The 22124-nt window shown below is 52.1% G+C and overlaps 2 long non-coding RNA genes across 4 annotated transcripts; one reads left to right on the forward strand and one right to left on the reverse strand.

Annotated features, from left to right (window-relative positions):
• Window positions 1–1288: 1288 nt before the first annotated feature.
• LOC123587766 lies at window positions 1289–10347 on the forward strand. 3 transcript variants are annotated; one of them, XR_006707509.1, is made up of 4 exons: window positions 1289–1394; window positions 5038–5101; window positions 5634–5754; window positions 9164–10347. It is a non-coding gene; the product is annotated as an uncharacterized LOC123587766 (long non-coding RNA). The 3 variants fall into 3 exon arrangements; XR_006707507.1 differs by having other exon boundaries at window positions 1338–1918; XR_006707508.1 differs by having other exon boundaries at window positions 1338–1687.
• LOC123587767 lies at window positions 9719–15008 on the reverse strand. Its single transcript, XR_006707510.1, has 3 exons — window positions 14955–15008; window positions 14626–14760; window positions 9719–9829 (listed from the first exon to the last, which is right to left on the reverse strand). It is a non-coding gene; the product is annotated as an uncharacterized LOC123587767 (long non-coding RNA).
• Window positions 15009–22124: the final 7116 nt, after the last annotated feature.

The raw sequence follows: 22124 nt of genomic DNA on the forward strand, positions 1-22124 counted from the left end.
GCATTGAGCCCGCTTGAGATTCTCTCTTTGTCTCCCCCTCCCTCCAACTCTCGCTTTCTCTAAAATAAGTAAATAAACAAAATTTGAAACTGGACATTGGTTATTTAGTCACTGCGGTCCTTGAGAAAGCAATTTCATACAACGATAGAAGGATGTAGAGGCCAGATCTTATGAATCTGAGAGTAGACCCTCACCAGCAGAGGTGAAGAAGGATGGGAACTATTATTTCAAGTTGGTGGTGGTGAAGGGAAGGAAAGGGGTCCTTGGCTCTTCGTTGCATGCAGCAGTGAGTGTACTTTGCAGGAAGAGGAGGAATGAGTGCTCGGGATGAAATTAAACACGTGAGCTCTGGAGGGGAGCGGATGCAGAGAGGAGGTGTAAAAGGAGAAGGCATTTCGAGCTGGACCCCAGTCATTTCCCTGCACATTTGCCCGGAGTTGGAGATCCCCGTAGCCTGGAGAGAACTGGGAAGGACGGGTGTCAGGCCGAGGAGCCCACAGGGGAGGGATGGGCTCTATCGGCCACGGCGAGAGTCCACCCTGAGTTGGAGACCATCACCTTAGCGGGGCCCCAGTCCACGCGGCTTTGTGACTTGAGCTACAGGACAGATGTGGACACCCCAACACAGTACAGGACTCTCGGCGCTTGGGGCTGCATCTGGCACCCTGTGGGCGCTCGGTCACGATATGTGGAGTGAACGGGAGGGTACGTGAGGATGGAGGAGAGTCAGTGATGCAGCCTCACACTTTTCAGCGGCTGAAGGCGGGACTCCAGGAGGTAAACCGAGTCCCGCTGGGGATGATGGGATGGGGGAGGGGCGGGCTCGGGCCTGGGGCTGACTTAATAGGAGGAACAGGGCCTGAAAGGGAAAGAGATTGTGCCGAAGGTGACGGCGAGCCCCGGCCAGGGTGCCGCAGGGGCGGAGGTGCTGGGGCCCCTGCAGACGCCTCTTCATCCAGAGCTAATGCCTTTTTGTTTCCCTCTCGAAGGTCCTTGAGTCCTGGCAAAGCCCTGGGTTGCTGGAGACAGTGGTGGCTTTGTGCTTCTCTCTGAAATAAAACTTTTATTCTAAAAAACCCAGAAAATGTATCCAATGCGTGTGTCATCCCCCCAGTGCTCCTATCTTCCCCACTCTGGGGGGCGGGGGAGGCAGCCCCGGTTCACCAGGGCACTAGGCCTTGGCTCCTGATTGTTTCCCCCCTTCTGGATTTCTGCTGTAATGCATTGAAGATGCACAGGAAATCTAATTCCAAACCCTGGCTTTTATTTCCCTTCTTCCGGCCTAACCCTGTCACCGTGAGGAGAGAGCTGGCCGCGTGGCCAGGCACAGTCCCCGTTGGGTGGAGTTTCAAGGAGGCAGCAGGACGCAGGGCCGGCGTCCGCTGCAGGCACAGGTGTCGCGGGCGGGAGAAGGGCTGCCGGTGCCTCGGGCCTACCGGGGAGAAGCGGGCTTCCAGTGCGTGAACTCGGCGAGGACAGGGTGAATCACGGGCCCCCGGAGCCAGCCGCGGGCTGTGTGCCCATAAACCAGATTCTCCGCCCTCGCTCTGCAGGGCGATTCGCGTCCCGGTGACCGACTTGCGCTAACGTTTCTCAGCGGCAGCCTTAGGACCGCCCCCCCCCCCCGGGCGACAGGCTGCAGCTCTCCGGGCCACGGCAGGGAGGAGGGCCCTCGGCCACGGAAGAGGTGTGCTAACTGGGAAGAAGGCCGTGACGTTGGAGCGTCACGGGCACTAAAAAGTTTCTAGGACTCCGAGCTCGAGCGTCGCGGGGCGGCCCGCGCTGTGTCTTAAAACCCGACGGACACCCCGCGCGTGGTGCGGGTGCCTGCGGACCCCGGGGAGCGGCGGGCAGCTCTGCCCTCCGCGGGCCTCCGGCTCCGGCTGCACCCGCCTCACCTCGGAGCGCCGGGAATGAGGTCACCGCGCGGGAGCCGCGGGGGCGGGAGTCGCCGGGGCGGGGGCGGGGGCGGGGGCGGGTGTCCCTCCCGGGACGCCGGGGTCGGGACTCCGTGGTTCGCCCTCCCCCGGAGGGCAGGCGCCGGGCGGGCTCGCCGAGCGGGGGGTCCGGGGGCCCGGGGAGCCACGAGGAAGGCGGCGGGCGGACGCGGGGACGCACTCCCGGGACAATGCAGAAAATGGGAGCCGCGCTCAGCTCCTCCTCCCCGGGCGAGGAGGCGGCGCCGGCGGCCGGGTCCCCACCCCCGGCTGCGCGGGGCCCGGGAGGCGACGGAGGGGGGCGGGGGGCAGGGCCTCGGTCCCCGCGCGCCGCCCCCGCCCGCTCCGCCGGCGCTCGGGGGACGGCCTCCACGCCCCGCCGCGCCGCGGGCCTTTGTCTCTGCGGGGGGCCGGGGCGCCCCCTGCCGGCGGGTGTGCGGCTGTGCTCTCGGGGTCGCCGCGGGCTGGGGTGGGGCGTCCGGCCGCGCTCGGGGGTCCGGCGAGGCGGGGCGGGGGAGTGGTCCGGCCTTGCTCTCCGGGTCCCGCGGTCGGGGAGCGGATGGATGCGGCCGTGCTCGGGGATCCCCCGGGCCAGGTCGGGGGGAGGAGGCCGTGCTCTCTGGGGACCCGTGTCGGGGAGCGCGGGATCCGGCCGTGCTCGGGGATCCCCCAGGCCAGGTCGGGGGGAGGAGGCCGTGCTCTCCGGGGACCCGTGTCGGGGAACGCGGGATCTGGTCGTGCTCGGGGGTCCCGTGGGTCGGGGTGTGTGTTGGGGGGGGGTTCCGGCTTGCTCGGAGGTCCCCCGACCCGGAGGGTCTGGCCTTGCTTCGGGGTTCCGCGGGCCGGGCGACGTGGTGGGGGGGGGGGGGTTCCGGCTTGCTCGGGGGGGGGGGTCCCCCGGCCGTCCGCTCGGAAGGGTCGCCCTGCGCGCTCGGGGACGGACGGGGAGAGGGCCTCCTCGCGCGACCCTCTCTCCCTGGCTTTTCCGGCAGGACCGACAATCTTGTGCTTGTGCCCACAAACGCTTTAGAAAATCGACTCTCTTAATCTTTCCAAAGATGTTACCCCAGCTGCAAAGTCGTGGCACTCTGAAAACCTTTTAAGTCAGTATACCAAAGGGCTTTAGTCGGGATTAAAAGCAAAATGCCAAAATTTGGCTTTTAAAACGCCACGTCTAAATGCAACCTAAGCACAATCGTAGATCGATGCAAAACAGGCCCTCGCCAGAGCCCCCCTCCCCTGCGCGCAGCGCTGTTTGCCCTGAGCCCCAGCACCCCCAAATCCTGGGAACTTCTTTTCTGGCGGGCGGCGGAGTGGAAGCTTGAGCTCACAGAAGGGATTTTCAGTCGGCCAAGGATTTAAGTCAGTGCGTGTTCTGGAAAAACCGACTCACTCCCAGCTCGAGGTGGCCCGGAGAGGTGGGCCTGGGACTCACGACTCCTGGGCGCCCTGGCCGGCGACCCGTCCTCTCTCTAGGGCCGTTTTGGAGGCCTCTGCCCCAGCCAGCTCTCAGCACAGCGTAGGTGCTCAGGGACGCCGCCGCAGAGAGCCGCTGCAGCGCACTTGGCTTTCTAGAAGCAATAAATGAAAGTCTCTATATTAAAAAAAAAAAAAAAAAAAAAAAAAAAAAAAGATTAATGAAGTCACGATGGAGAGGCAGAGAACACAGCAGAATCCACCGACTCACGACAACGTGTGCAGAAGCAATTTGCCCCCGAAACTCTAAACATGAAATGCTTTAGTACCTCCCTGCTGCCCTGCGGTAGCTAGCGAATAAATATTTCCACATGATAGAAAATGGCCCTTTGAAATGTAGCCTGTTCTATTCAAGAGAGAAATACAGCAAGGTACCACCAGGCTTCAGTGGCAAGATGCATTATTATTTTTTCCCAGTTTGAAAATTGTGTGCCTTTCCATTAGGACTCCCAGATGGTAAACACGGATTCCCTCGTGAATTGAATCCGTGCAACCACCCCCTTTGCTGGTTGGGGGAACAATAGACTAACCTCTGGCTGACAAATTATGCCTTCATTGAATGCTTTGATTATCTGTTAAGTTAGAAACAATCCTATTAAAAGTCGGGACCCTGCCTCTTATTTAATCTGCGTGTGTAACCCTTCCTCTCCCATTTCTGAGTTTGTTCTCCAAAGATTAAATAAAAAGCAACCATTCTTGACCTGTGTCTCCTGTGCTCTGAATTTGAAACAAACCCATGATCGGGTCTAAAGTCAAATCAGTGCTTGGGAGAATGTCTATCACGTGGTATCACAGTTCTTTATTCATACTGACGGCTCAGCTCATTTTTTAAAAATAAAAATATTCTGACTAAGGCTAGGAACGTATGGCTGAATTCTGCCGCTTGCTCAGATTGGAGGGGTTTCCAGGGAGTTTTGAGGCACTGGAAACTTGTCTGCTCTAAGTTTTCCGAAATTTCAGCAAAATGTCAAATCACTGAAAGGAAAGCGAGTTATGCGGGTACAAACGAGTCATGTTTAATTCAAGTGACATTCATTCACTCATTTGTTCTATAAATATTTATTGAAAGCCTATTTTGTGTAAGAGGCTGCCACCCCCCGAATGGTCAAGGCTGCTTGGGTGAATCAGTCCTGCATGGCTAACTTGCTCCTGGGCCCTCTACGTGTTCAGTGTGGACGCCTCCAGTTCATACAAGATGGTGGTGTTACTTGACATGCGAGGGCCCAGAGCTCTGGGGTGCTTTGTTGTTGTTGTTTTTAAATCAGACTCTCAACTGCTTGTTTAATCTAAATTTTAACACTAACCTAGAGTGGTCTAAAATGTGTTCTCGGCATTTAACAGATGCGAAACAATAGTATCTTAGTTGCAGGGAAAGAATAAAAAATCTGGGTGTCCCCTTTCGATTCAGAACTTGCGGGTCTGCGGTAATCAACGTCCCTGGCTCATTAATGAAGAAGGTTCTCTCCCCTCCTCCCTCAGTGCCCTCATTCCTATAATGTAAACAGCTACTAAGAGCTAGTATTCCTCTTTGTTCAAACAGACAATGGCCTTTATAACTAAGAAGAAAATTAGTATCAGGTGAAAGCCTCATTTTAGGGTGCTTAAAGCTTTTTCTTTTTTCCAGAAGAACAAAGTACAACAGTAATCTCAAGAAGAATTCACAACGTTTCGAAAGCAACAGGACAAAGGTCTGTCCTTAATGATGCATAGGCACACTTGTGATTGAATTTTAAATATTTTCCTTTTCTTCTCTTTAATTTCCTGAGTGAAAAGCTGAAGCCCAGGGGAACAAGGGTGGTCAAAGGTCTGGGGAGTCAGAAACCCCCCTGTTTTTGGTGGGACCTGCCTGCTTTGTTGCATTGAAGGCAGAGCCTTAGAACCAGAGGGCTGGGTTTCTTCACCAAATTAGGGGATTACGTTTATAAATGTCACGGTAGTGCTTGGGAATGAAAGATGAACAAACTACAAGATGCCCGGAATCCCTAGATTCCTTTCCAGTGGAAAAGGAATCTCTTCCTGCTCGCTCTCAAGTGTGTAAAGAATCAACAATATTCCATCTGATGTGAAAGGTAAATCCCTGTGAGATGCCGGAGACTACAAACATGTTACATTCTTCTATAAAGTGAATTCAAGAATACTCCACTGGCGTGCATGTCCGTCGGTAAGTCTGAAAGACAGTATTGTTGTGCTTTATAGTTTTGTTCTTTGTGTTTTTAACAGTTACTGTCCTGAAAGTCATCCGAACAAGACAGACGAGCTGATCCTTCGCTGCCCGGCGTTGCCAGAATCCGAACAGGAACAGCGTTATCCTTAAGCACGTTACATTTCCTTCTGGCTTGTGGTAGGATTCAGTTTACTCATTTTGTATTCTAATATTACCAATCAAAAAAGAGAGACTAAGAAAGAATGGAGATTGTTTTTTTTTTTTTTTTTTTCCTCAAAATAGCATTCAAGATTTGGAGTTAGTGAAATGAAGCAACTCAGAGAGGCAATTATCCTTCGTGTCTTTAAGGCACAGAGACTGACAAGAGGTGAGAGCAACTTCCTTTTTTTTTGCAATGGACTCTCTTACCTGTCCTGACTGTTAATACTGCAGGACGATCCTTCCACCAGAACCAAGGTGGTGTGATTGGCAGGCGCTCGGGGCTGGCTTCACAGGCCCTTGTGGGCTGTTTGGGTCCCATACCGTGGTGGCCCCTCTCCTTGTAAGTCTAAATGTGTGAGCCTGAAATATTACTCATGGGGCTCTGGCTTCCTGAAATCGCAGGCTGCACAGAGCCTGGGGCATCATTTTTGCAGGTAGAACCCATTTTGACCTTTGATTTTGTTGGGGACCAGGAGGCAGACGGATCACAGCAGATGGATCGCAGGACCTGGGGAATCTCACCCAGATTTCCCTGCCCAGCAGTGGCAGGAGCATTTGGAAGGGGCCCGTGGCTCGTTCCCCTTCATCGTGGGGAGCCAAGCTGGGCGAGAGTGGCTGCCACAGCCAGCAGCCTCAGAGGCTTGGGGTGAAAGAGAAAAAGAAATGAGGGAAGTGAGTTGGGAGAAAAAGAGAAATTTCCTTTCAAGCTCAGTTTGGGTCTCTGTCTTGGATAGTTCTAATGCCTTCCAAAGCCTTTCTCCTAGTGGCCACAGCGCCTTGGTTCAGGAACAGGGCTCTGCCTCTTCCTCGGCTGCACAGGGTGAGTGGGGCCCTGCTGAGGGGACAGTGTGGTGCTCTCTGGACAGGTAGGTGCTCTCGGGGTTACCTTTCTTCTGAGGCATGGATTGCCACGTGTGCTCCCTGGAAGCTCATTAGAAATGCAAATTCTCACTTACTGGACGGACTGGAGATTCTCCCCCAAGCAAGCTCTGCTTTCACAATCCCACCAGTGACCCTGGTGCAAGCTCCCTGTAGAAATGGCTGAGTCCCGCCCTTCGAGATGCTGATGAAATTGGCCTAGGTATAGCCTGGGCACTGGGGTTCGGAAGGCTCCCCAGGTGACTCTCCTGTGCAGCCCACGTGTACAAACCCTCCTCCAGAGCCCTACTTTCTTCAGGGGTGAAAGGCGACTCCATGCCCCCTCCCCTGCGGGGCTCCTGAGCACTTGCAGTGTGGCCAGTGGCCAGTGTGGCGAGTGCACCGAGGAGCAGAGTGTTACATTCAATTTCGATTCGTTTACATCTAAATGGCTGCGTCTGGCCGGTGGCAACCGTATTAGATAGAAAGTCCTAGACCTGCAGTGAAATGTCATACCTTCCCTGTAACGGATTCGAACACGCAAAGGCCTCACTAGGTTACGTGTTTAAGGAGATAGGAAAAAAGATGGTCAAGAGTCCTAGGATTATGTTTTTTAATCTATATTTGGTGAGAAGTAGGTAAAAACTGTGTGGAGGGGCGCCTGGGTGGCTCAGTCGGTTAAGCATACGACTTCGGCTCAGGCCATGATCTCGCAGTTCGTGGGTTCGAGCCCCGCATCGGGCTCTGTGCTGACAGCTCGGAGCCTGGAACCCGCCTCGGATTCTGTGTCTCCCCCTCTCTCTGCCCCTCCCCCACTCACGCTCTCTCTCTCTCTCTCTCTCTCTCTCTCAAATATAATAAATGTTAAAAAAAAAAAAAAGAAAAACTGTGTGGGGCCATAGACCTCCCTGCTGGCTCCTCCCGTCAGACCCCAATTCCTGGCAGCAGCTTCTGTGGCTTCTGAGAACGCACAAGAATCCTAAGGGATGGTCTCTGAGAATCAGGCTCCCGGGTTCAACCCCAGAGGCTCATACCAGTGGAACTGGCTTGGGGCCCTGGAAACTGCATTTTTGGGAAACAAGACCGTTGGATCTGCTGCCAGATGTTTGGGGAACACTGAGAGCAGGCGGAGGGGTCCGACCTCGTCCTTTACAAAGAAATGGAAGTCACTGAGAGTCCACCTGTCCGTCCCCCAGGGCTGGAACTACCACTCCTGAGCGTGGTAAACCTTGACCTGGGAAATCTCGACGGCTCTTTCGTGAATCCCACAGACTTTGGAGGTCCAGTATTTGTCAGGTCGTGCTGGGGGCGGGGGCAGCGGGGGGAGAAGGTGGCGAACGAGATTCAGCACCATTTGTAACCCCTGCTGTGTGGACACGTCCTGGTGCTGTGTGGTTAGCGTGGCTGTTGCTGGAGGTGCCCTAGTCGGGGTGGGGGGGGGGTGGCCGCCCTAACCAGAGCCCCATTTACCCTCCTTCCCACCCCCCCCCCCCACACACGACGGGTCTGTGCTAGTTAGGGGCCACAGCTGTGGACTCTTTGTGGGCTCTGCTTTCGCTTCCCAGGTTGTAGAAAGCCTTTGCCCAACACGTGTGGCCCCACCACTGACTGCTGCTTCTCTTAACGGCAGAAGTTGCCGTTTAGTGGGGGCTTCCTGTGTGTTGGGGAGCCCACAAGACGGCACAGTTTGTTGTCCGAGATTAAACGCTCTTGGGAGTACGTGGGGACGATGTCGACATTCTGTCAGGGCGACAGGGACCGTGTGGGGCGCGCTGTCACACCGCGGCGGGGGCATGAGGACGGTGAGGTCACACAGCTGGTGAGGGGCCGAGGCCCCCGGTCAGGTCTGTGTGACTGTGTTCTGGTTGGAATAGTGCCCCCCCCCAAATTCACGTTCACCCAGAACCTCAGAATGTGATCTTACTTGAATAGGGTTTTTGAGGATGTGATTAGTCAAAATAAGGTCTTAATGGATTGGGGGAGGGGCCTACACCCAATGACCAGGGTTCTTACCCGAAGAGAAGTGATCCAGAGACCCCGGGTGAGGGCAGGTGGTGGTGGGAGTGGAGGCGGGAGATGCCTCCGGCTGCCGGGGAACAGCAGGCGCTGCCAGAGCCCCCAGAAGGCTGGACGGACGGAGAACAGGCTCTTCTTCAGGGGCTCGGAAGAAATGAGTGCCGTCAACACCCTGCTTCCGGAGTTCTGGCCCCCAGAGCGGTACTTTGTTTCAGCGGCCGCGGGAAACCGACGCAAACCCTGAGGGCCGATCTCCAGTCCTTAGTACTACCTAGTACAGGAGATGCACAGGAGGGTGGGTTGGGGGGGGGGGGCGGTAACCCGAATTTAAGCCCCAACCTTGGCATTTACTCTTTGTGTGAGCGTTAGCAAATGATTCACTCTGGGAGACTCACTTTGCCCATTTGAACCACGGGGGTGACGAAAATTTCACCTGCCTCATAGGCCGTTGGGTGGTGATTATCCTCCCTTTGCTTCAATACCATGTTTATTTTACGTGGGGCTTTTCCAGGTGCTGGGAATACCGAAGGAAGAGACGTAGTCCCTTCCCTTAAGGAAACTCAAGAAGTCAAACACGAGACTCCATCCGGCTCCTAGATAAATGCCTGAGGGAACTGAATGCACGTCCAGGCAAAGGCTGGTGACCTTCTTCACGGCAGCCCCAGTCGGAAGCGCCCAAATGTCCACCGCCTGTAGACTACATGACTAAAATGTGGTATATCCACACACTGGAATATTACCCGCCCATTGAAGGAACCAGGTACCCATCTGACCCCAAAGAACAGTAAGTACAGGGTCTGTCACCGAAGGACAAGGCTCCAAGGCCCGGGCAGAATTTCCTCTCTCCCCTGCCTTTCTCAGGCTCACCCGCGTCGTTGAAGATAACTGTCCTCACCCCAGCCAGCAGGGGCTGCCCTCACCTCCTTGGGGTCTCTCCCCAGGAGCACCTGTCCGGGCTTGAGTCACTGGGGACTATAGCCTGGCCCGTGGTGCATCCGAAAGCCATCCAGAGCCCCTCGTGTTTTCTTCTTTTATTGTAGTTGTGCTTCCCACTCCTGGAACTCTGATGGATGCTCGCGGATGCTCCCGGTTGGGGGATTTAGTATGGAGCCAAGTCGGTGGTTCCTCTGATTTGGAGACAGACGTTCCGGCTGGCTGTTTCCCATTTCTTGTGAGACTGAAACGAACAGGAGAATGAAAGAAATCGTTATTGGCACTTGACAAGAGACAGGAGGTCGTGAGGACAGAAGAGACGTGGAGGGGATCTAGGGGAGGCAGCCTGAGAGGCGTCCCATTACGCCAACCAGTCTGCGGGTAAAATTTGCTCACGGGCTAACATGCCCCTTGCGATGGTTAATTTTGCGTGTCAACTTGACTGGGCCATGGAGCCCAGACAAGTGAGCAGCCGTTATTCTGGATGTTTCCTCGAGGGTGTTTTGGGATGAGGTTAATCCTTAAATCCATGGGCTTTGAGATTACTTTCATAGTGTGGGTAGGTGGGCCTCATCCAATCAGTTGATGGACACCTGACTGCCTCCAAAGAAGGCATTTTGCAGCAGAACGGCTTTTGGACTTGAGCCAAAACATCAGCTGTCCCCTGGGACTCCACCCTGGTGGTCCACTCTAGCTTGTGGACTTGCCAGCCTCCACAATTACGGGAGCCAATTCCTTAAAATAAATCTCTTTCTATATATACACATGTCTTATCAGGTGTGTTTCCGTGGAGAGTGCTGACTAATACAGTCCTCTACAGATCAGACCGACAGCCATCAGATCCCTCAAGAGCAAATATCTGGGAAGCCCTCATGTATGAGGACCTCACGCCATTTGAGACGCTGGCCGAAGGCCAAACAGGACGGTAGGAAGACGCGACGAGCATCTGCTCTGGCCTCATGACAGCAGCAGAAGTTGTGAGCATCTCCTTCCTCGAAGTCATATGGATGTTTGGGAGCTAATTCCCATTTTCATCCCGCTCTCCTCTCCGTCCGTCTGCCGTGCACTTTGCTAGGAGCTGCTCCTGGTGTGGTTCGCAGGCGTGGGCACAGTGGGGACGCACATGAGCGGAAGCCGAGTGTGGATGGAGCGGCACCCCGGTGCCCAGGCTTTGGGCTGCCACCTGTCGGGGAGGAGTGAGTGCACCGTTTGTTTGAAATAAGGAGAGCCACACTGTGTTAGAGCTGTTGTTACTCTGGGAAGCGAATGTCAGGGACAGAGAGAGAGAGAGAGAGAGAGAGAGAGAGAGTGTGTGTGTGTGTGTGTGAGAGAGAGAGAATCTAGCAGTGCATTCAACAGGCATTTGTTGTTCCCTAGTGTCTTGGCAGAATCCCCGAGGTGGGCTGTGTGAGTGGGAGTCAGTGAAGTGCAGTGAGATGCAGTGACCCGCCCCCGCTCTGCCCCTTGTGGTCTGAACTTGGGCATCAGACCTGCGAGGCACCTCCTGGAGGCTCCCCGCGGATCTGCCGCCCGCTGACGGGAAGTGACACCGTGAGTCTGCTCCGGTCACCGTATTGTTGTCCGGTGCTAGAATCTCGGCCAGACTCTGCAGGCAAAGAGACGGCCGTGCCGCTTCCTGCTCTTTGAACTTCCAGAATTCCGGAGTTCCTGGCAGCCTTCTGTGACCCTCCCCCCACTCAGAACCATGCCAGTGAATTTCTTGTGCCGCGGTCAGCCAGGGGTGGTGGCTCTGGTTGCAGCCAGAACACTGATGGGCACCGTGGCTTTGCTCTGACGGCTGTGGGCGTCCCAAGGTAGGAAGCCCTGATGCTCCAGAGCAAGGTGGTTTGACCATGAGACAAGGCTGCCTGGAGGAGGTGTGCCTACGTCCTGGAAACCATCTGGCCATTCTGCTTCCTAAGACCGACCGAAAGCGGTGGCTCATTTTACTGGGAAGCCAAGAGGGCAGTTAAGACGTTTCCTGTTTCTGAAGATTTAGGGTTGCCCTTACCGCCTGCCATCTTGCTTTCGTCCTGTACAAAGAGCCCCTGCTACCTATTCCAAACCTTCTGTCCTGGACGGTCAAAGGCTAGAAGGTGTTAATAGAAGGATGCTCACGTGACAGACTGCCCTTCCCCCAACAATACTGGAAGAATTACAAGAGGGTGGTGGTAAACGGAGCGCCTTTGGAGGAAACACACAAACAAGCATCTGCCATCGCATATTGTGCTAGAATCAGGTCAGATCCCATTTTGCACACAAATCTATTTGTTACTGGATCTACTTAGGAATCCTACCTGCTCACCAGGGTATAACAACATACTGTCCCACAAACGGAGGTTGTGATGTAGTAGGTGGCTTAGATTGTAGATTTTAGCTTTAGAATGAAAGCATCTCTTACCTCCCAAATCTGTGTTAGATCTCCAGACTCGAGCCTGTGTATCCTCTCGACAGGAGCCAGAACGCATCGGAGGGACCAGGAAGACGTGGGGAGGTGCGGGCTGGCACCTCTGGGAGTTGGGCTTAGGCGAGGCTCTAGGGCACTATTTGTGACTTTAAATAGCTCTCTCTGCGAGTTGAAGAGGGCTGGGCGCGGTAGGCTAGTCTCCAATATGATCTTGTTGTGTTCTAGGAAAAGTATACGAAGGAAGAAAGTGGAAATAGACCATATACTTTATTTTGTATGGTTTGTGCCAACGCATTGTTGTGAGTTTTAATTGTATTTTTATATCTTTAACATTTTTAAAATTTATTTTTGAGAGATAGAGTGAGAATGAGCACGAGTGGAGGAGGGGCAGAGAGAGAGGGAGACACAGAATCCGAAACAGGCTCCAGGCTCTGAGCGGTCAGCACAGAGCCCGACGTGGGGCTGGAACCCAGGAATGGTGAGATCATGACCTGAGCCGAAGTCGGATGCTCCACCGCCTGAGCCACCCAGGTGCCCCTCTGCTGTGAATTTTAAAAAACTATTATCATCATCCTGGTTCACAGTTGCTTTAGTTCGGATGGACACTCACATATTTGATGATTCAGCCACTGGTCTTGCTTCTACTCATTGTTATTGATCCTAATAATTAGGGTTTGAAATAATTTATGATCCTATTATACAAAACAGTAGAGAGCATACCCTCTGACCACAGCAAGTTATTTTCTGTGAAGATGGAAGCTAACCCGCCTGTGTGGCAGGAGCAAGGCCTGGACCAGCCTTCCTGGATGATGGGAAAAACCAAGGATCTCGGGTAGACGGAACAAACCAAGCTGATGGCCAAAATTATGGCTCATAAACACAAACGAAGAGATTTAAAAGAGCACATGAGATACAGGAATAATATTACAGATGCTCTCAGACCAGCTGCTCCCTGAAGCAGGAGAATTGGACCAGTACTGCTGAGGCCTTTATACGTTCTTCCCAGAGGTCACCCCTCCTCCTGGGGGTCACCGCAACCTAATTTTGTGTTCATCATTCACTTGACGTCCTTCATAATTTTCCCACATAGCGGTGTATCCTTAAGCCATATATTGCTTCCTCTTGCACACTTCTGAAGTCTCCATAAGTGGTACAGTGCTGTGGGCAACCTACTTTTAAGTTCAAGTTTGCTTGTGGTGTCCCCACGTGTGCTGGCATTTGTAGCTCTAAGTCCTTCATTTTCACTGCGATAGAGAATTCCGCCGCACGAAGACACCGTGGTTTATTTCCCCCAGAGCAGGAGATCATTTTTCTCTTTTTAAGTTGCTCACGCTATCCCACTGTTTTAATGTTATCTGTGCACGCACAGCGATGATTATGCATTGGTTACACAGTGACGTAAGCCTGCTCTGAATATAGGCCCCAATACATAAAAGATTGGACTGTGACTTGGTTAGTTTCCTACATCGTTTCTTTGGGAGCCAAAGAGTTGAGAAGCAGAACCGCTGCAGGTCTCCTCCTCCAGCCTCACCACTTGTCCCTTCAAAAGCAGTAACCTTGTTCTTCAAATATCATCTCCTCCCCGTGTGACGCCAACTAGGTGTCAAAGCCTCAGTGACACCAAATGACATCCTTTGACCTCAGAACATCAGTTGATGTCAAGTGTAATGTAACTGAAAGCCGAGTTTCTTCATTCGAATGATAATGTCATTTGTGGTGTCTTGTCTTTCACCTTCCCTGATTGTCGTTATTAAAAGCACACCGTGTTTCTCATGCTCGTTTGTGAAATGGCAGAGCCCTTACTAGCGTGGGTCTGTTAGGAAGAGCCCACGAGGATGGTTTCAAAGCACTTCGTGATGAACAGTACGTTCTAGAAATGGGAATTGAAAATAATCAAGACATTCATGGATCCAAACAGGCCACAGAAACACCATAGCAACAAATGAACAATAATTGTGGCATTACAGGCTCTTTCCTCCGCTACATGCGCGTGCAATCAATGCTCACGCCGCAGGAGAAGCCCAGGTCAGATCTGGATGCCACCACCCGTGAGGATGCTGTGACGAGCCATGCGAGGTGGGTGATGGGCTGCTGGGTCCAGGAGGAAACATACGTGTGTGCTCCTCCTCCGGGCTTCCTGCCCGCTCATTCCTGGCCATCTCCCGGGCACAGAGATGTTGTACTTCTGGGCACCCCAGGCCCTGAGCCGATTAATCAAGTCACCCAAGAAGATGTTGCTCTGAAGAAACTACCTGTTGCCCCAAAGATCTCATCTGGATGGACATACAGCTAAAGCCAGGGCAACAGACAAGGCTGTGAGTATAGTAGTGATGCAGTCCATGTGTTTCCAAGGCCAAAGTCAGGAACACAGAGGAGGGCCTTGGCTCCCTTGGCCTGTAAAAGCTAGCAGAAGTGACATTTCCCAAGCTATTTTTGGAAGTGGACACAAAGGTAGATGTGGCCCCAGCCCTGCCCTGTTTCCTGATGGCGCACAGGCTAGAAAGGATTCACAGGCTCTGTTGGATTTGACCATGATTGGAAACATAACCCTCAAGAGTCATCTCAGGAACACCAGGAAGACATCAGTGTAAGAAGGAAAGACTTCATTTTCTAGGGAAGTCCCTTGGCCTTACCCGTTTTGACGATGTGGCGGCTGGCTTGAGACGCCCAGGTTAGGGGACGTCTTCTCCAATGGTAGGGAGACCGCAAAGGGGCAGGTGCTGAGGACAGCAGACTCTTCCCTAGGGATCCACCAGTGGGGTGTCCTTCTGGAAAGAGAGACAGAGTGAATACAAGAGCAATGGTGGCGGTTGGGGGAGCTGGTGGCTGACTTGGTGACACTTCTGTAGGTGAAACCTCTCCTGTCTCCTGAGTCAGCCAGAATACCTGGTTTCATCAGGGTCTAGATATTTTAGAAGTAACTCCTAGGCACTGAGTGATTTTAGAGCTTTTTTCCCTTTACCATCTTTGAAGGGTAAACTGGATACTCAGGCTTCTCAAACTCAGTTTGTTTCCATGGTTACAAAACACCGTGCTCTCGCTGACCCACAATGCATCAGGAGGGGCACGCTGGCTGCCTGGTAATGGCTATATCATTTTCCAAATTTGCAGACCTCCTTCACACTATCCAAGTATTAGTAAGGTGGGTGCCCTCCTTAAATCAAATTTGCAGGGAGCAAGGAGGAGGATATTTGTGCTATAAATTACAACCCAGAAGCATTATCCCCCAATAAATGGAAATATTGAGGGAAAAGGTTGGGCAGCAAGAGACTGTCACCAATTGCCATGGTGCCCTGGGGGAATTTCCTCTTGCCCAGCCTAAGTCCATTAGCCCGCCTCTGTACTCGAGACGGAAGCCTGTCGGGGAGGCCTGATGCTCCCAACGGCAAGGGCCAGGCACCGCGTCTGAAACACGTGGACACAAATCTTTTCCTTGCGAGCCACGGATAATTTACTCTTTCCTAACTGCAGCTGTCTTATCTGTGAAAGAAGTAACTCTCACAGGTTTGCTGAGAGGATTAAATGGGATTAGGAGACGATTTAGTGCAGTCCGTATTAGGCACTCAATAAATGGTAACTGCTATTCTCGGCACTATTATTTGGAAAAGTCGTCGTTTGTGTGATACGAATGGTGCAAAGCGTGTTGGTGTACAGGACGGGTTTGGTGGGGATTTAGAATTGATGCTGGTGGTGGTGATGATGATAAAATTAGTGAGGTATTAAAAACAGAGGGCCTTTTTTTGTGATTTTGGTTGCATTTGCTCCACTTGGTGACAGAGGCAGCGTAGCCCAATGGTTACCAGGGGCGGTCCTGGAGCCAGAACTTTTGGGTTCAAATAGTCGCACCGCTTCATAATGGACGTGTGTTCTTGGGTGCCTTACTCAACCTTTCCCGGTCTGGATTTCCTTCTCGGTCAAGTGGAAATAAGATATATACTTCAATGGGCTGTAAGAGCATTGGGCACACAAAGATTTGTCAGGGGCTTAGATGAGTACCTGGTGGCGGGAGAACACAGAGCCGGGCACCGGAGAGCAGGGCACCCGGGACGCGGCAGGAGACCACCCTGTCCTTTGCACGCTGACATCCCTCTCTGTTCTGACATCCCTTTCCTGCCCCGTGGATGGATTCTCAGGCCGGTCCTCGTAAGTTGTCTGATCTCACTTGAATTATACACGATCTTTTGGGAACTTCTCGAAGTAATAACAGCCTTATTTCAGAAACACAAGTGCCCAGCCTCATACAGTGAAGTACCGAACTTCACTTAAAATTAAAGGGCCTTTTCCCCAGTTTACTCTGACTTGAGAGTGAGTTTGTAGCTTTTGCTGAGGAGGTTGGTGGGGGCAAGCATCATGTAACTGACTTGTAGCCCCTCCTCTCAGGGCTCCCACAGAACTTGCTCCCTGCGAGGAACTGGGGGTAGCTGACCCCCGTTATCTCGAGGCCTTGGCTGAAGCGGGGATAGGAAGAACGCCACCTTCAACATTGTGATACATGCAGCAAGTACGAGGTCAGTGCTCTGAAAACATATTTTTCTTAAACGATAAATCCTGCCTGACTTTCACCTCCTTCATCAGGAGTTGAATCAAACGAGGCGTATACAAATTCTAATTTTCAGATACCGTATATATCCATTCCTGTTCCAATATAGGGGTACCAGCAAATAAAAATATTATTTTTATTTTGTTATTATTTATTTATATTATTATTTATTATATATAATATGTATTATTATTTTATTGGCAAATGAAAATACAGGACACCCAGTAAAATGTGAATTTCAAATAAACAGCAAATAATTTTTAGTATATTTCCCATGGAATCCTGGAGGCGTATTAATACTAAAGTATTATTCATTGTTTATCTGAAATTTAAATGTTAAGTGGACGACCCGTATGTTATCTGGCAAACCCGTTCCAATAATTCTTTTATCTGAGACAGTTTGGATTTCCAGGACTGTATCACTTAGAGCATTTTAGTCGCAAATAACAGAATACCCAGGTATAAGTGCCTTAAGCAGTGAGAAATCGTTATCGTCCCACAGAATAAGAAATCAAGAAGGAGACGGTTCACAGTTGGTTAGACAGGTAGCTCGGTGATGCCAGATTCTGGGTCACCCTTCTACATTTCTGTTGGTGTCCCTTCACCGGTCACATCGGCTCCAAAATTACATCCTCCCACACAACATCCCGGGACAAGGATGGATGTGACTCTACCCTGGGCAGCCCCTCTTTGAAACTTTTTGTGTTGAGATCATTGTACTTCCCATGCAGTTATGGGAAATAATAGAGAAAGGGCCCAGGCACTTTTCACTGAGTTTTCTCAAATGGTAACATCTTGCAAGATGATAGTACAATATCACAGCTAGGATACTGACAGAATAGTATTCACCAATATCCTGATTTCCCCAGTTTTGCCTGTTCTGACGCATAACAGAAACTTAACAAATCGTCGCTGAGGGAACAGATGAGTGACCAGCATTATCCACGGCACATCATAGGTGTCCATCTTCCGTATGTACGACTCTGGGTTCCTTGAGGTGAATGTGGTGTCTCCGGGGTCTGGCTCATAAAAAATATTCAAGACGTGCGTTTTTATGGGTGAATAAAGAAAGGGTGGGTGACCCCCACGTGTTCCAATGCTCTCATTTTGTAGATGAAAGAACTTGGGTCCCAGAGACAAGGAGTTCTTTAATTTGTGTTCTTATTGACGGGGCCCTCGCACATTCCGCTCATATCGTCGTTGTCTGTCTGGGATTTGATTGTCCCAGAAGGCAGTGACCTTGTCTGTCAAGTTCAAGTTCACTTTTTGCAGACTCGGTAGTGGTGCCTGGGGACACTCAGACTGCGTGAAGGAGCGCCGGGAGAACGGAAGGGCAGCCTCACCAGCGCCCCAGCCAAGAGGAGGGACTCTGGACTCACAGGGTGCACTTGCCCTGTGACAGCAGGCGAGCTGTTCACCTCTCGGTGCTTCGCGTTCCTCACCTGTGAAATGGAGGGCAGTAACTGTGCAGGGCGAGAAGAAGGCGCGAGAGCCGGCTCTCGGTAAATGACCCCTGGGGCCGCCACGGGGCCTGCAGGTGTCGGCCAAGAAGGCTCAGCGCCTCCGCTCGCTCCACCAGAGCTCCGGTGAAGGGGCTTTGCAGCCTCACGGTTTGCCAGGAGGGCGTCAGCTACAGGCTGGGGGGAGGGGAGGAAGCCCGCGAAAGGAACGAGGGAGGTTTGGCGTCTGGCTGGACGCCCCTTCCGCGGGCTCTTCCCCGGGGAGGACTGTGTCCCTGGTCCCGTTCCTTCCGGAACCCATTTTCTCCCTCCATCTTCTCTCAAGTTGTTGTCTGCGAGGAGATGTGGATCTCAGCTGTTTGAAGCTACCCAATTAATGGAGAATGTTGGAATCTACTCAACACTAAATCCACTTGACAGCTTTTTAGTGTCTTTCATCCGGAGTCCCAAACTTCTTTAAAAGGAAAAGAATTTCAGCTCTGACCGATGGCATCAGTAACTATCAAGGACCTTCCTTGAGACACAGTCACTTCCCATCCGTAAATTAGTGTTTTTAAGCCTCTTGCCCATAATACCTGAGTAAAATCACTTGGGGAATAAATGCTATCGTTCACATCAGATGAGGAAGCCCAGATGCAGACACCATGTTCCAAATAATGGAATGAATATCTACTTTTTGAAGCAGAAGGGAGTTCAGCTCTTTGGTCACATCCAGCGGGAAAGACCCAACCACCTGGGCCAGATCAGTATCTCCCCTTAAGTAAGAATGACAACCAGTTAGCGTGCGGAGTGACTTTCCACGGAGTCACTCCGTCCGCACGACACCCCAACTGGGGAAGGGCCACGGCTATCTCTATCCCACATTAAACACCGGGATACAGAGCCTGTGCCACACGCGTCACATCACACAGCAGGGAGACGGGGCACCAGGGTCTGAATGTCCTGTTTTGCCACAGTGTCTGCCCTGTGCTCCGTGGAAGCCCTGGTTCCACCCGCGTCCCGCGTGGCAAGCCCCCAGAGAGCAGTGAAAAGGACCGTCACCAGTAAAACTGGGAATGAGTGTGAGAGTCAATATTCTCTTACCAGGACGGCAGAAATACCTCTGTTTCAAAAAACAAAAAGGTCTGGATATGGAAAAGGCATTGCTTTTATTTAATAATCTATACCCAGATGTTCCGATGTCCAGATTAGAACAGTAGTACCAATGGCTCCAGGGAAGGCAGTATGCTATATTTCTCCTAAGCACATTTGATTTTTTACCAGTCCTTTGGGGAAAATAAACTTTGTCTCCCTCATCTGCTTACTTACAATATATTTTCGGAAGCAACTGATTATACGCTGGGCATAAAAGTGAACTGTTTACTAAAAACGTGCGTGCATGCTGCTACTGAAACCTTCATGCCAGGGGAAATGTGTTGGTGATTGAATTATTTTTAGGATTGCAGTTTTGCAAGCACATCAGACTTTGGTGGTGTTTCTTGCAGTGTTGAGCGTGCAGGAAGCGGGAAGGGGCAGCAGGGCGCTGACCGTTCAGGTTGGTTCCAGATTTTCACCACCACGGGGAGAACAGAGACCATCCAGAGAATCCTGAAGTGGACCCTCCTCCTGTTGAGACATCTCCCTTGTCCCCTGCTTCTCTGAGCACTGCCCAGTTCTCCCTGCAGATTAAGCCAGTGATATTCTAACAACGTTATGACTGAACGGAACACAAAATAAGTGTCATAGGATAACACAGATCGACACATTTGTATAAAAATATATGTCAACCGCTCTTTCAAATATGTTCTAAATTTAGGCAATGGAAGTCATGATTAGTTTTCGATTCCAAAAGGGTAGAAGTCTCACTCTCTCATATGGCCCCTTTCTTTCAACGTTTCTAGGATTTTTCTGTCTGAGCGGTGTTGCTATTTACTGTCCGCGGTGTCGGGCTGGGACGTTCTGGCCCGACCATGCCGCGGCCTGGGTCCGATCGCCGGCCTCCCCGTGGCCTTTGTTGGCTCTCAAAGGGTGAGGCTGTGCCCTCCTGGCTCCGCGGAGACGCAGCCGGTGAATCACGGTCGCCGGAGAGTCTGAGGAGTGAGGCTAAAATGGGAAGTGATGGTAATCGCTGCTCATAGTACTTCGGGAACTCGGAATCACAGCACGCTGTACTCCTAAGTCCTGCGAGCAAGGACGGACATCGGATAGTCGCGACACAACGGGGCGCGTTGTCTACAAGGACATCAAGAGAGGACCGCGGGCAGACCGTTTGGGGGTTTAGCGGGGACCTCCTTGTTCCTTGGAAGAGAAAATAATGTTGGGGAACTTGCACAAAAATACTGTGTATTCCAGGGAAGCCATCATTGCTTTTTTTCCCCTCTTCCCCTCCCTGCAGTAGGTTTCTCCCAAGACCAGACCTGAACAATTTCAAGGTCACAAAAACTTCCTCGCGTGGATGAGGGATTCCGTTCTCTCTCGGCCGGGGAGAAAATGCTGCACGTTGTCTCACGGCACAGTCCCGGCAGGAAGGGTCTGCCTCCGTGGGGATAAACGCCGAGCTCCACCGAGTTAAATCTCTCTGGAAGTCCGAAGCCGTTAACCAGACGTGCTAAGGCCAAAGAGATTAAGCCCCAGGGCTGTCTTGGTGGGGTCCATTTACAGGCACCACATGAAGAAGAGGTGGCCTTTTTGGTCGAGTCGCCCAAGCTCCCAGTTCCATCCCGTGACGACGGGGCGTTTAACTCCGTTACCTTCTGGAAAAACAATTCAGCTGACCACAGACCACCAAATAGCCTTGTGGACTACACTGGAGACGGGATTTCCTCTTCCAGAATGTTGGAGGAGTCAAATCAGACAGAGGCTGTAACTAATCTGATCCTCGGCAGGAAGGAACAGGGGGAGGTTTACAGATAAATCCCTCGTTGGTAGATGGCTTGGAGGAATCAGTCACAACACACCAAGAGGCAATATTTACAGGGGAGACAGACGAGGAAGGAAAAGCAAAGAAAAAGAACCTTAGAAAAGCAAGCATATGTTCTGTTTCACGTGGTGGGCTGACCGGATGCGTGTACCTTCCTTTCCTGAAACCCCTGCAGAAGAATTCGAAGAGTTTTATTCACGGTAACAAAGATAAAGGGGGAGCAGACAGCAGCAGGTGAGGTATTTCGACAAGCGTGGGGAAGGCAGGAGCAGACGGAGCGGTGGCAGACGAGTCTCTGCGGATGAGGATTGACAGGGAGAGGCAGCCCAGCTGCAGGAACCCCCAGCAGGGACCCCTCCGGCGTGCTGCCCAGCAGGTGAGGACCTAGGTCGTCCGGCCGGCCGGCAGGAGAGTGAAGGTTCATGCAGTGGAGAAAATGGTCAGCGGTTTCTCTGAATGTGGTAAACAAAGGCTTGGCGTGGGGAGTGGGCTCCAGGCAGGAGATGCTAGAAAAAGCCCCTGACCGTGGGAACCCCTCCCTCACCTGCTCCCAGCTGGTCCAAATCTGGTGTGGGTGACCCTCCCCTCTGGCAGGGGGAGAGAACGAAGCTCACCAAGACAACAAAAAGAGACAGGTGATGGATGAAGAGGACGCACGACTTTGCTGGAAAATGTGGACTCACTGCTCAACGACAAAGACACAGCCGAGAGTGGGGGGTTCCCGCTGGGGACCAGAACTTAGACGCCTGTATCCGTGGACCTGCTGTGTTCGCCAGAACAGCCACACCCAACCGAATGTTAAAATTTCTGCCGCAAACAGTCAGGATCCACCCAGATCGTCAAGACGGGTCTTCGTGAACAGAGTTACACAGCAACAAGCTTCGTGAGGGGCGACGGCACAGGAAAAATAAGGAATATTAACATTTTTCAATGACATTAGGTGAAGACAAAAATAAAAAGAAAATGCCATTCCCTAAAGAGGAAAGCCAAAGAACAGAGTAATTGTTTTAATGTTTGAGCTTATTATTTTTGCTAAAGAAAACTTCTGTCAACACAACTGTGAGATGCCCAGGGGAAAGTGAATCATCGAGTGTCCCCTTGGAGAGGATGCTCTCCTTCGGGGAGCCTGGTGCTGTATACTCTGGGCCACTCCAGGCACTGGCGGGCGTCACTAGGGGACGTGAGCCATCCCGTGGGAAGGACAGAGGACAGACAGGATCTCCTGAGGGTCGG

This window comes from Leopardus geoffroyi, chromosome D3 (genome assembly GCF_018350155.1).
Source record: "Leopardus geoffroyi isolate Oge1 chromosome D3, O.geoffroyi_Oge1_pat1.0, whole genome shotgun sequence".
In the NCBI taxonomy this organism is placed as follows: domain Eukaryota; kingdom Metazoa; phylum Chordata; class Mammalia; order Carnivora; family Felidae; genus Leopardus; species Leopardus geoffroyi.